The following is a 14,288-nucleotide window of genomic DNA, read 5'->3' on the forward strand; positions in this document are numbered from 1 at the left end:
TGGAAAAATTCGAATACCTTGGAGCAACAGTAACAAAATAATATAAATGACACTGGAGATGAAATTAAAAGCAAAATAAATATGGGAAATACCTGCTATTATTCGGTTCAAAAGCTTTTGTCATCCAGTCTCCTTAAAAAAAAGAAACCGAATGTTAGAATTTATGAAACGGTTATATTACCGGTTGTTCTGTATGGTTGTGAACCTTGGATTCTCACTTTGAGAGAGGAACAGAGGTTGAGGGTATTCGAGAATAATATGCTTAGGAAAGTATTTGGAGTAAGAGGGATAAGTTACAGGAAAATGGAGAAAGTTACACGCAGAATGCACGCACTGTATTCTTCACCTAACACAATTAGGAACACTAATTCCAGACGTTTGGCATAGACAGGGCATGTAGCACTTATGGGTGAATCCATAGGTATATGCGTATAGTATGTTAGTTGGGAGACCTGAGAGAAAAAGATCTTTGGGGAGGCCGAGACGTAGATTGGAGAATGACGTCAAAATGGATTTGAGGGAGGTGGGATAAGATGGTAGGGACTGGATTAATCTTGCTCAGGATAGGGACCGTTGGCGGGCTTATGTGAAGGCGGCAATGAACCTCTGGGTTATCTAAAAGCCATTTGTAAGTAAGTAAATAATAATTAATGTCAATAAAAATGCCACATTCAATACTAAACAGAAAAGTGAGTACCATAAATTTTCTCGCTGCCAGTTTTGCGCACTTCCAAATAATTCAGTTCCTTTCCCTTGTACATTATATGTTACCGTTAGCAGCTTATTTTATGACATTATTATTATTGGCGGGCTTATGTGAAGGCGGCAATGAACCTCTAGGTTATCTAAAAGCCATTTGTAAGTAAGTAAATAATAATTAATGTCAATAGAAATGCCACATTCAATACTAAACAGAAAAGTGAGTACCATAAGTTTTCTCGCTGCCAGTTTTGCGCACTTCCAAATAATTCAGTTTCTTTCCCTTGTACATTATATGTTACCGTTAGCAGTTTATTTTATAACATTATTATTATTATTGAAAATAAATATTTATATATAAATCAATTAATATGCACCGAAATAAACATATAATTTTCGTTAATAATTGGATTAAACACACAAGGTCTTCTTTATTCCAAAATTGATAAATTTGACTGAATTTATAAATATAATGTATAAGTATAAATTTATTATTTGCGATATCAGTTCCTTTTTTAAAATTATAGAACGAAATGAAAGTAAATTTATTAGCAATACTGAAGAACCTGCTAATACTACGGATAATAGTCTGTTGGCGGATCTGCTATTATTACGCAGGATGATATTCTACCTACAACTAGTGACCATTAAAGTGATAACAAATGTCAAAGTGAACAGTGATCCTACAGGATCAGTGATGACACAGCTCTCTAGTTGACAGGGATCTTAGGATCTTTTAAACAAATATATACGATATTTATTTGATATAATTGACATTTTGCTGTACTTACGGTATAGGTTTCAGAGGGCAAAATTAAGTTTATTTTTCATTGCTTATGTATATGCATTTGTTCTTTTTATGCGTGGGGGTTAATCGCATGCTCATGATAATACGTATTTGTGAATTAGCGTATCATCATATTGCGCCCACCTTCAAGGAAATCGTTCTATCTTCGCCTATGCTACTAAGGCAAAGTAACAAACAATTGAGTTCTATAAAATTGCACATTACTGCTTGGTACAAAGTTATCTCCGTGAACGTCTCGATTTGTCAACGTGAGTGCATCTAACAACCCTTACTGCGGTGGGGAACAGTTGTCGTTCAACTTCAAGTAGGAAATCTGATCCAATCTCAAACGTCTTATTTTGTCACAATGCGAAGCAAAAAGAGGAATTGCTGGAATGCTGCAAATATCTATGTCCAGTTTGTTTCGGACGTTTTCAGCACTCCACAGGCAGGAAAACGGTATTTCCTTTCTGTGTAGAACAGGCCTGCACAAGGTTTGCGCTCTCCGAGTCGGCTCACAGCTCGAGAGCGGAATACAGTATTGGCTGCGCTCTGTATAAAGCCCGGTTCAGACGGTGCGTGTTTCTGTGATGGATTCCAAGGTGGCTGCGCTGATGGATAGCCTGCGTGGTCACTTGCCGGAAGTAATGCGCTCTGGTGGGTCCTTGGATGACTAGCTTGCTGGATTTCGAGGGTAGGTTCCTTGCTATTTTTCGTGATGGTTTGCAGGCCGGATCCAAAGATGATCATATAATATCACCACTGAAACCATGTCGCCATGTTCGTTGTTTTTCAACTAAACCTGTTTTTTTTCTATATTCTTTAGTTTCTAAAAAACAACAATTAAATATCGGAATTTAGCTGTTTTGCATTTATGGCATAATTACTTTATTGCGACATTTACTACTGTTAATGTAGGACTTTAGTTGTTTTCCACTCACGGTTTAGTTTCTTTTTGACCATGAGTGTTGGCAACAGATGAAACAGCAGATGATTTTCCAATTTGAACTGTGAAAAGAGCCAGCCCCTTGTGAACAACTACCATCACCGTAGGCAACACGGGAGCCACCAAGTGAGCACGCAGGGCAGCCATCAGCGCAGGCACCTTGGAATCCATCACAGAAACTAGCACCGTCTGAACCAGGCTTAAGGGTGGACTGGAGGAAGGGGTGATCTCGTACAAAATGTACACAAAAGTACTCTCCCGCTCCGAATGAGCGCCATTTTTGCAGGCCTGGTGTAGAATGTTTTCCCATGAACTATTGGTTGGATTCTGTTCGTATTCAGTGCGTACGAATCAATTTAGCCTGGAATACTGAAATGTGATAATTTTATTAACAAGCGAATGGATATCCAATAAACCGAAGAATGAAATAGTGGTGAATAATTTCCTCAATTAAAATTAATAATCATGTATCGAATATTTTTATTTATTTATTTTTTTTTAATTTTTGGTTTAGATTTCAGTCTAGTATTTCACCACTTCCGGCGTATAAGACCGTGCAGATAGGGACAGTATTTCTCAAAAGATTAGCGGTCTCTGGTTCCAAATCCACATCTTATGCACGGGTAAATTTTTACGGGAGCAATTTTACAATGGTCTCGTACTGCTGATTATAAAAAAGAAATATCTTTAGAATCCCACTATAAACCACTAACATTTACCATTTGCACCATTTTTAACTACAGGCAACTATAAACAGTAAAAAAATAAGATTACAAATTATTGTAATATACGAAAAATTGGCATAAGAAATTCTGAAAAATTATTAAATGCCTGCCAATACACTGGGGATTCGATTTCCACTTCCGACGCAGCCTCTCTGTTCGTGGATGCATATAGTTCTTCAGATCTCTGAGCACTCATCATTTTCTGCCAACTAAAAATTGGCCACTGAAATGGTCAACCGATTCCGCCTACTAGTAGTATTACAAAGGGACTAATACGAGGGAAAAAAATACGTGGTGGCAGTGACGACAATATCGACAACTCAAGCAACTCTCGTTCTCCTCCGTCAGTCTCCCTCTCTTTAGTCCTCTCACTCCAACATCCTCTCGACTCGTTCTCTGACCCTTACCTTCTCTCTCTCTCTCTCTCTCTCTCTCCCCCCCCGCCAGTTTCCCCCTCGCTTACCACCTGGCTATATCTCTTTTTTTCCGAGTGTCACCATCATTCTATCTCAGTCCGACTCTTTCTTTAGCCTCCGTCACTGTTTATCCTTTCTCCGTCCATCTTTTCGCCAGTCCACATGTCAGTACTGTATTTCTTTTAGGCCCGGTTTCTTCAACCTTTGTTAAAATGCACCTAACATAGCGTTAATTAACTAAGTTAAAAGTATAAATTGCTGTTAAAATATTGCGTTTCTTCAACTTTACATTTCACATTTTAACATTCTGTTTGTTAACATTCTGTTAGGACCAGAGATTATAGAATTTAACCATAACCTATAACAAAATATAGGCTCAATTCTGTTGTCTGAACTCTGACAGTTTCGATTATAGCTTGTTTCCGTTATTTGATTCAGAGAGGATAGAAGTCTTTCTCTATTCTCTCAGGTTTGACTTGTGCTTCTTTCCGTCGTCTGTATCACAGTAGCGGCGTATTGCAGTATTGGGATTGCTATTGTTAAATGGAAAACACTAGAACAAAAAGAAATCATGGAACTAATTTCTCTAATTCCAATATACAAATCTGGAGATAAAAATAATTTGAATAACTATAGACCTATATCTTTACTTCCAACATTTTCCAAATTGCTTGAAAAATGTTTAAAGAATAGATTAATAAATTATTTAGAAAAACATAAAATCCTCTCTAAAAATCAGTTTGGTTTCCGCAATAATATTTCTACTGATGATGCTCTTATTAATGTTACTGGAAAAATTATCACTGAACTAGATATCGGAAACAAATGTTTGGGTATTTTCTTGGATCTACGGAAAGCTTTTGACACTATCAATCATAATTTACTTTTGGACAAACTACATACTATTGGAGTTAGAGGTATAGTTTTAAAATTATTCCAATCATATTTTAGTAACAGAAGGCAAATGACCAAAATTGAAGATCAATTTAGTGAATACAAATATATTGATATAGGTGTACCGCAAGGAACAATTTTGGGACCTATTTTATTTCTAATATATGTTAATGATCTGCTAAATATAAATTTAGAAAAATTTAATGGATCTATATATTCATATGCGGATGATACAGTAGTTATTTTCAGTGGTTTTTCTTGGCAGGAAGCATATAGAAATGCTAATATAGGTGCTAACATTGTTAAAAAATGGCTTAATTCCAACTTCCTTTCTTTAAATATATCTAAATCAACTTTAGTTCCTTTTTCGTTAACAGCTGCCAGTGTTAAAAATTTAAAATTTAGCGATAAATATAGACTAATAATACAGAGTGAAAATTGTTTAGATCCCAAAAGTTGTAAATGTCCACCTTTGAAAGAAGCCACGTATGTCAAATATCTGGGTATCATTATTGATCAGAATTTAAAATGGCCTCATCACATTACATATCTTTGTAAGAGGCTTCGTAAAACAATTTATAAATTCGTTAATCTTCGATGCTACTTACCTATTAGAGTTCTACGAAATGTTTATTTGGCCATTTTTCAGTCTATCATTCAATATGGTACAATTGTTTGGGGTGGAAGTACAAAAATTAATCTTAGTCCGTTAAATTTACTACAAAAACGAATAATTAAAATTTGTTTGAAGAAACGTTTCGATTATCCAACTAAATTAATTTATTCTGAATTTAATGTATTTAATATTGAACAAATTTATAAGTATACGCTGTTGAAATTTTATCATAAAAATCGTAATAAGTTTGTATTACAGACACACAATTATGACACAAGACGAAATATTAATTCAACATTAGTAGAACCTAAATGTCTCACATCTGCTGGTCTAAAGCATAGCATAAATTTTGGCCCTCGGTTGTACAATGCTTTAACTAAATTACACCCAGAACTTCTAACATGTAACCCACTAACATATAACAAGAAAATTAGAAACGTGTTAATATCTTCAATTTGATTAAATAAATTTATAGCCTATGTGTATGAATTAATCAACCTATATTATATTTGTATTCTATAATTTTGAAATATATATTAGTCCTACTTTTCACGTGCGATATTATTCTTCTATAGTGTTAATATTATATTATATAATTTCATTGCCGCTGTAATTATATTTTAGTTCCTATTTTATTTTACTTATTTATTAATATTATTATTTTTTATTTTAATATTATATCTGAACTGCGACCGAGCACGAGCGCTGCTCATTCGGTCTCAAATTTTGTTAATACTACTGTATCTTCTTTTTATATTGCTTGTATTATTTCATTTGTATTTCTCTTTGTTTGTTTTGTAATTATATTTCTTTATTCTGTATATTTGAAATAAATAAATAAAATAAAAATAAAAATAAAATTTTGCTGGAAACAATTTCGCATTATAAACCAATTATTGAGAATAAATAAACAAACGGATCTACGATGAAAGCGAAAAGTAAGGCTCGGCAGAAAGTAGCCGTTCGATTGCTGGTAAAATTCATGTTCTGGGAATAATAAGTAAATTAAGTAGTAAAATATCGCTGCAATCGAAAAGTATTGGGAATAAATTTGAATAAGGAACAAAAAAAAGTTTCCTTCAAAGGCAGGATTCGAAGCACGAAAGTCTTAGTTACCAGTCTATCGTGCTCTGGAGTGAACAAGGCTCTGAAATCAGCTACAAAGGTCGGTCCGGTTTTCTTTGCTACTACTGTACATCAATAGCCCCTATACACTTCTCCTGCAGCTGTGTTACAGCTCATGGAATTCATAAGAAAAGTAACCTCAGTAACTTGCCTTGTACCTATAATTATTTTATTTTCTTCTTACTGAGTTTGTGCTTAATGTGAAATAAATTTACTAGAACATTACCAATAAACAGAATGTTCAATCATATTACATTGTTTTCAGAACATGGGAGGAGTGATAGTATGAGGAAGAAGAATAAAGTGCACAAGATTTGCTGAGGATATGGAGTTAGCAGAAGAGGAAATGATACTGAAGGATATGCTACTGAAGCTAAATGACAGCTGTGAGCAGTATGGGATGAAGATAAATGCAAATGAGACGAAGAGCATGGTCATAGGAAGAAATATACAGAAGATAAACTTGCGAATTCTAAATGAGGCAGTAGAGCAAGTGGACAGCTTCAAATACTTGGGGTGTACTATAAGCAGTGACATGAGCTGCTGCAAGGAAGTCAAGGAGGATAGCAATTCAATGGCGAAGGAAGCTCTTAATAGAAAAAGAAGTATCTTCTGCGGACCTCTGGAAAAAGAACTAAGAGATTAGTGAAGTGCTTTGTGTGGAGTGTGGCATTGTATGGGCAGAAACATGGATATTACGACGAAGTGAAGAGAAGCGAATAGAATCATTTGAAATGTGGATATGGAGAAGAATGGAACGTGTGAAGTGGACAGACAGAATAAGAAATGAAGCTGTGTTGGAAAGAGTGGGTGACGAAAGAATGAAGCTGAAACTGATCAGGAAGAGGAAAAGGAATTGGTTGGATCACTGGCTGAGAAGAAACTGCCTACTGAAGGATGCACTGGAAGGAATGGTGAACGAGAAATGAGTTAGGGGTAGAAGAAGATATCAGATGATAGACGACATTAACATATATTGATCATATGAGGAAACGAAGACGAAGGCATAAAATAGGAAAAACTGGAGAAAGCTGGGTTTACAGTGAAAGACCTGCCCTTGGGCAGAACACTAAATGAATGAATGTATTATATTGTTCTAAAATAAAGAAATACGTGTATCTACAATGCCCCTCTCCATTGCAATTTCGTCCATCAATATTTCTCCAACCGTTAGATTTTGGGTATACATGTATGTGGTCAAATCGATGTAGGTTAACCCAAACTAAATTGATCTGAATTATTTTACATTCCTCCTGGTACACTCTGTATAGAAAGTACATGAGAAGGCTATTCAGACTGTCTCATACGTCTAGAACCACAGGCCAAGTTACCACTTACAAATGTTTGTAATGTGTTGTCCATTAACTGTTAAGCATAGCTCAGTAGGATTACAGTAGACCTAAAAACCACGATAAAAGATGTCTGGAGTTATGTGACGATATGCTCCCGGTGAGCCAAATTTTGCATTTTATCCGCATACGGTCTTACTAATAAAAACTCTATATACAGACGTTTAACTGCCTTATACTTATACAATGAGTAGCTCGTTTATAAGTCGTGTGTAAATTCCTTAGTAATAATCACAACATACGCCGTGTATAACAGTATAACTGTTACACAGCTACGTCATAGTTTCGTCATTACTTCGTTACGAGAGGTAATAGAATATCTGAGATTCTATATTACATCCGGTAGAGCGCTCTAGTGTGCCGTGTTAAGTATCGATAGTACAACTGGCTCTGATCGATTACCACTCTATATTTTGGTCAAAGAGTACAAGCTACAGCGATATTATTCTACTTATTCTGTACTTTTTGGTGTGTTCTTCTGTGGTTACAAGGCAACCATCATCATAAAATGACAGTCGATACGAACAGCTGTTAGAGAGGCGGCCATTTTTTCTCTATATACAACGCTTAAACAAGGGGTTTCGTGTATATAACTACTACAAAGCAATTCCCATTGTATAGTTACAGGCCGTTTATACATCCATCGCTTATGCATGGTTTATTAGTAACGTTTTCTGTCTCAACTCTGCATAAGTCTCGTATAAAAATTGTACGTGGTTTATTAGTAAGACCGATACACTATAGTTTTCAGGTAGCCGCTCAACATACCCCGAACAGTCTATTCAATATTCAAGACCTACAGCCACCTGTGTTAGAGCATAGATCCTCTTCAAACCGTGTATGAAAATTACCATCAGGTTTCAGGACGACAGGAAATTCTACCTCCTGGAGAATCATCACTTCATCAGGTATGTCTGTCCAGTTATATTGTCAATCCCCATACAAGAATGGATCAATGATTCGTCAATCTGTAAGAAGCACCAGTCCATAACACAATCGGGACCGTGTTCCATCGACGCTTCATTTAAGTGGGAGTTTTCGGACAACCAGTAATGTGTATTTTCATAATTCACTTCCCTGCTGACGCAAACGTCAGTCCCATCAGTGCTAAGAACAGAGAACAGGAAATTGTTGTTTATCCTACATTGTTACAAGCTCATTCACAGATTTCTACACCATAGAAACAATATTGCAATGATCTTACTAGGTTCCAAACTTATTGGATAATCTGAAGAAATAAAAATTTTCTGAACATATCCTAGTGCAGGCCTGCACAAACTGCGCTCATTGAGCGCGGCAGCTCCTTTGGAGCGGGAGAGCAGTCCAACAGCTCGCCGGAAAGGTACGTCGGAATTTGCAACGGATTTAATTGAATCGCACTTTTTAGAAAGGAACTAAGTCAAAATTTGTCATTTTTACTTCTTCTGATGAAATGATTATTACTAAGGAGCGGATTCCTATGTAATTAAATATTATTTTTGCGTGTGATAAAACACAATTAACAAAGTTAAAAATTTCGAACATGAAGTTTCAAGTTTAAAGCCCGAATTTTATTTCACATAAAAACACATATTTTCACAAAAAATAATGTAAATACATATTTTCAGGAAATCTATTATAAACACATAAATCTTTGAGTTTTTTCTTAAATAATTTTTTACAAGAACTTTTAAATATTTTAAAACTAAATCAATTATGTCACTCAGAACTACGTTATCTTTTTTAAGAATTCTTGGTTCCTTCGTGTTTTTAAGCGCTGTGTGGTGTATCCATTTTTGTAATAGTATCGCCTCAAGTTCTGAGAACTGCTAGGCAGCATATCAGTGTTATTATTAGAGAATAAATTAACATGGACAAGGAGGAGAGATCTTGCAACACATAATTAGGAATGTTTATTGTTACTGAAGATGATTTCATTCCACGCTTTGTTTGTCAAACACAACAGATAAGCGCTCGGGTATGAACATTATTTAATTTAAACAAACCTCTCGCCTCTCGCTCATGTCTATCAAGTAAGGCAATATGTCTTGTTGACATTCCCTGCTATCGGGCTTCGTCATCCGATATCCTTCAAGATACACTGAAAGATGGTTGTTTAAAAAACGATTTGGCTTTCCTATTAGCAAATCTAAGCTTTTTGTGTGACACCATAAAAAAAATCGAAACCTCCAAAAACCTGTTGTCTGAAACAAGGAGGTGCGCGCCGTGAAAATTAAACTAGACCCGCTACCAGGTTCAGAATTACAAGTACTAAGGGACAAATTCCAGAATGTGTTTGGGAAAAACAGTGGATATAAAAAAATGTGTAAAGTTGCTCAAGTATTGGAGGGTGTGCCTGTAGGTGAAATTGACGGTGTTAAATATGCACGTCTGACGTCCTCTGATGTGGAAAGATCGTTTTCACAGTATAAGTCGTTGTTCAGAGATAATCGGCATGCATTTGTGATGGAGAATTTGGAGATGACCTTTGTTGTTCACTGCAATTCTCGGCCAACTACTAGCAACTCAAATGTGGTTGGTGAGTACCTAGTAATTTTTTTTTCAAGCTAAGTAAGGTATTTTTGTCATATGTAAAAGAAATATTTTTTTTATTTTGAGCAAATGTTTTAATACTTTTTAGCACATAAAAAATAAATATATTTAAATTTTTAGCACATAAAAATCCGCTCCCTAATTATTAGAAGCAAAGATAAACAAAGGAAGGAACTTAAACAAACCTTTCCCTGTATCTCTAACATCGAGTTGATGTTTATATTACGGCACTAGTACACTGGTATTTATTCATGAAAGTAAGTTCTTTTGCTCTCCTGAAAAATAGAACATTTTGACTTAGTTCCTTTCTAAAAAGTGCGATTCAATTATGTGGAATGGTAATAAGAAGTCACAACATTTAAATTAGTCCAGTCCATTTGAAGTAAAAATAAAATTGCGTAGAAACATTAGTTTATTAATATAAAATCCATCCAAAATAAGTACTACCTACTGACTTTTAATTATAACATTAGCGGAAATGGTTGTACAGAATCAGGACATAGCAACAATTAATGCTGTAATAATAAGAGAGACTTTTTGGCACATTTCCTATATCTCCAATTTTTCTTTTGTAACTCCAAGCATTAGTACTTCGAGATATCGAAGTTCGACTGTACCTCAATTTTAAATTCCAATTTTCGTAACTATAGAAAATAATATTGGAATAAACCATGAGCGGTCATTTAAATAGCAACGTTAAAACTGAAATAATTTTTTAGAAATGCAGAAAACTTATGATAACGTATGTGTCATTTAGTACGGCTCTAATTTTTATATTAGGCTTAATTGTAATATGAAATTAGGCGAAAAGTCTCCATGCAATTTTTAGCTTAAGAAAACAAAAACAGGAGAACCTCGAGAAGGATCTGTGTGTTTCGATGCTGCCCAACACAAGCATTATTCCAGTCAACGTCGAGAATCGAACCGCAGTCCATGGACAAAACACGCGCTCTTCGCACCGACAGAACGCGGAGGGGTGAGCATTTGTGTTTGTGTAATGAGTTGTAATTGTTATTGCAGACGGTGTATCATGCGACACGTAGAGCACGATGGCACGATATGCAGGGCGTGACATGCACTTCATTAGTAACTGTTCCATATAGGCCTACAAAGGATCGAGATAAAGACTGTATGAAAATTGATATTAGAAGAGATTAAACTGATTGACCTCAATTCAAAAGACATGTCGCCACTATAGCGAACGTAACTGTCGTGCATTGCTACGAACGTGCGAGCCCCGACATAGGCCTATCTGCCTAACTTTCGAAACAATTCTTCTGTCTGAACACCAAAGCTCGGAACTTGGGGACTTGTGTGTCGTGCGCATGAGTAAGGTTACAGGTACAACGTATACAAAGCTCACCCTGCAAGTGCTCAGGGATAGTCGTATGTACTAAGAAAGTGGTCACATCGAATGGCAAGAAGACGAACGAAGAAACTGTGTCATGTCGAAGCAAATGACATTCAGAGAATTACAGGTAAACTGTCTGCTAGAGGAATGAGAAAATACGTGTTATTCGAATGGGTATTATACTGGGTGTTCATTTCAAAGTGTGTCATGACGTCACTGTTGTTGCGTCACCGATTTGAAGCGAGTTTCAGTTTATATGTTAGAGAAGTTGCCTATTATTTAAGGCGTTCTTCAATCTGAACTTGAGAATGTGTACGGTATAACTTGAACGTCGTAGCAACAGATGGCGGTCTGTACGGTCTGTGTGCTACCATAACCTCTTTCGAACTGTGTTTTGCGCCGGCAAGTCGTACGCAGGGTATTTGTTATCATCGGTTGCGTATGGTAACATTCCACAACACAAATCAAATGCTCCGTGTCCATGTTGACCGTCGAAGTTAATGTCAACAAATACGTAAGTAATCGTCTTAACCCTCTCCCCATATCTCGACAGTACGTATTTCCAAACAGTTCACATTCCTGTCACTACCGGCGTTACCGTACGTATCGGCACGTACTCTTCAGAATGAACGCCGTACTTGCTAGCCAACTTCTCTGCCTCTTAGATTATACACCTGAGCTGCGGAAGTGTAGGAAGATTGAATTCTCTAGGCTCATCAGCTAGCCACATGACGGCATGCAGCGAGCCAAGAGACATTTTGAACTGAACACCCAGTAGAAGTTTGAAAATATATTTCTTAAATTTTAGGTACAGAATTTCGTGGAGGAATTCTGAGGAGATACATTATTTTCTTCGAATGAAGAGTTTATATTTTGTAAGCTGTGCCACACATAAACTATAGACTGGAAACTGGCATTCATTCAAAGACATTGCAGTCTCTTAAATCGGTGGAAAATTTGTCCATAGCCATGGATCAAGTCGTAGTGGAACCTTCCCTAGTAGTGACATAGAAATTGAAAACTATTTTCGAGAAAAATTTAGGATACTTATCTTTCTCGGATACGAGATCAGGTAGCAACTGCTGAAAATCGAACAGGAAACAGTGACAGTGAAAACATTCAGTATTTTAAGTTTGCTCCCGTCACTTCACGTGACGTGAAAATAAGTTTCTTTCGTTTCAAATCATGTTTAACTAACAGACGAAGAAGTTATGGGTTCAAAAATCTTCGAATCCATGTAGTCATACACTGTAATAAAATGTACAGAGCAGAACTGTAAATTTGATATATTTTGCATGTTTATATATATATATATATATATATATATTCTTTAAAATTACGTGTTTCAAGCTGCAATAATATTATCAATATGTTGTTCCGGCCAGGAACCACCTTTATAGCAGACCTGACAGTACCTCTGTGCTGGAAGCGGGAGTTTGTTGACATTGAAGTCCGGTCGCTTAGCTACGTTCAAAGACACAAGTCCCCAAGTTCCGAGCTTTGCTGATCACATACGATACGTAGTAGACTTCCGATGCTCACCTCCTCGGCAGAAACATGGACATTACGACGAAGTGAACAGAAGAGAATAGAAGCATTTGAAATGTGGATATGGAGAAAAGTGGAACGTGTGAAGTGGACAGACAGAATAAGAAATGAAGCTGCGTTGGAAAGAGTGGGTGAAGAAAGAATGATGCTGAAACTGATCAGGAAGAGGAAAAGGAATTGGTTGGGTTACTGGCTGAGAAGAAACTGCCTACTGAAGGATGCACTGGAAGGAATGGTGAACGGGAGAAGGGTTCGGGGTAGAAGAAGATATCAGATGATAGATGACATTAAGATATATGGATCATATGAGGAAACAAAGAGGAAGGCAGAAAATAGGAAAGATTGGAGAAAGCAGGGTTTGCAGTGAAAGACCTGCCCTTGGGCAGAACACCGAATGAATGAATGAATGAATGAATGAATGAATGAATGAATGAATGAATGAATGTAGTTGTGAGTGTCAAATATAGGTATATAATATGTAATTCACGAAAATTCATGTCTCATGCCTCATCAAGAAGAGAAACAATTTCACTCTTGACATGCTTGTTGGTATGCACACTAACTGATATCCTACTGAAAATATTTTGATAATTTTTCACATTCAAGAAATTAAATATCAGTTTGGGGACAAATACGAAGAAAGAATAAATCAGTTTTATTTGGCGTTCTTCAGAATCTTAAACTCTCCCTGCCAATCTTTCAAACCCTCCTTAACCATCTCTCGAATTCTCTCTCTATACTGTACTCCAACCACGAGAAAGTCTTTGGGGAATGAGACGAAGCGGGGTAATGCTGTGAATGAATGTTGATGTCATAAGATGTCATAAGGTCACACACGTGGGTACTCGTTATCTGTATTGGCTAGCTCTCACAGCACAAACAATAACATTGATACACATATTGATACTGCCCTAGTTACAAAATTAGATCGCTGTTAATCTCCTGGTCTTTTAATCTCTCCATACAGGAAATAACATATGCAGGAGAGCGCATGGTTTTTAAACTGACATTATAACGGTAATATTATCTATCTACTTCGTTCCAATAGGTGACGCAATAGTAAGCACATTCCTTTCACGGTTGATCTCTTGGTTGGAGAACAGTAGGTACTTCCACACGCATATTTATGTATCACTCTACAGTGGATACCAATCTATCACTCTAAATCAATTTCTCAATGTACAAAACAAAAATAATTTTATACTAAACAAAATGGTTATTATTACAAAGAATACATGTTGCATGCATCCCTGGTACCGTACCGAAAAGAAAGTTTCATTCACCATGCCGTCTGTCTGTC

General features: G+C 36.3%; 1 protein-coding gene across 31 annotated transcripts in view; it reads right to left on the reverse strand.

Annotated features, from left to right (window-relative positions):
* The window catches only part of LOC138707444 (titin homolog), a 421,318-nt gene that overhangs the window by 134,634 nt on the left and 272,396 nt on the right, over nt 1-14,288 (reverse strand). Inside the window, exon 2 of one of the 31 annotated variants that reach the window (XM_069836871.1) lies at nt 93-132. The exons of the other annotated variants lie outside the window; for them this stretch is intronic. The gene's annotated coding sequence lies outside the window, so the exon portion shown is untranslated. The remainder of the gene's footprint in view (nt 1-92; nt 133-14,288) is intronic. 31 annotated transcript variants of the gene reach the window in all.

Source organism: Periplaneta americana, chromosome 10 (assembly GCF_040183065.1).
Source record: "Periplaneta americana isolate PAMFEO1 chromosome 10, P.americana_PAMFEO1_priV1, whole genome shotgun sequence".
NCBI classification, from domain to species: Eukaryota; Metazoa; Arthropoda; class Insecta; order Blattodea; family Blattidae; genus Periplaneta; species Periplaneta americana.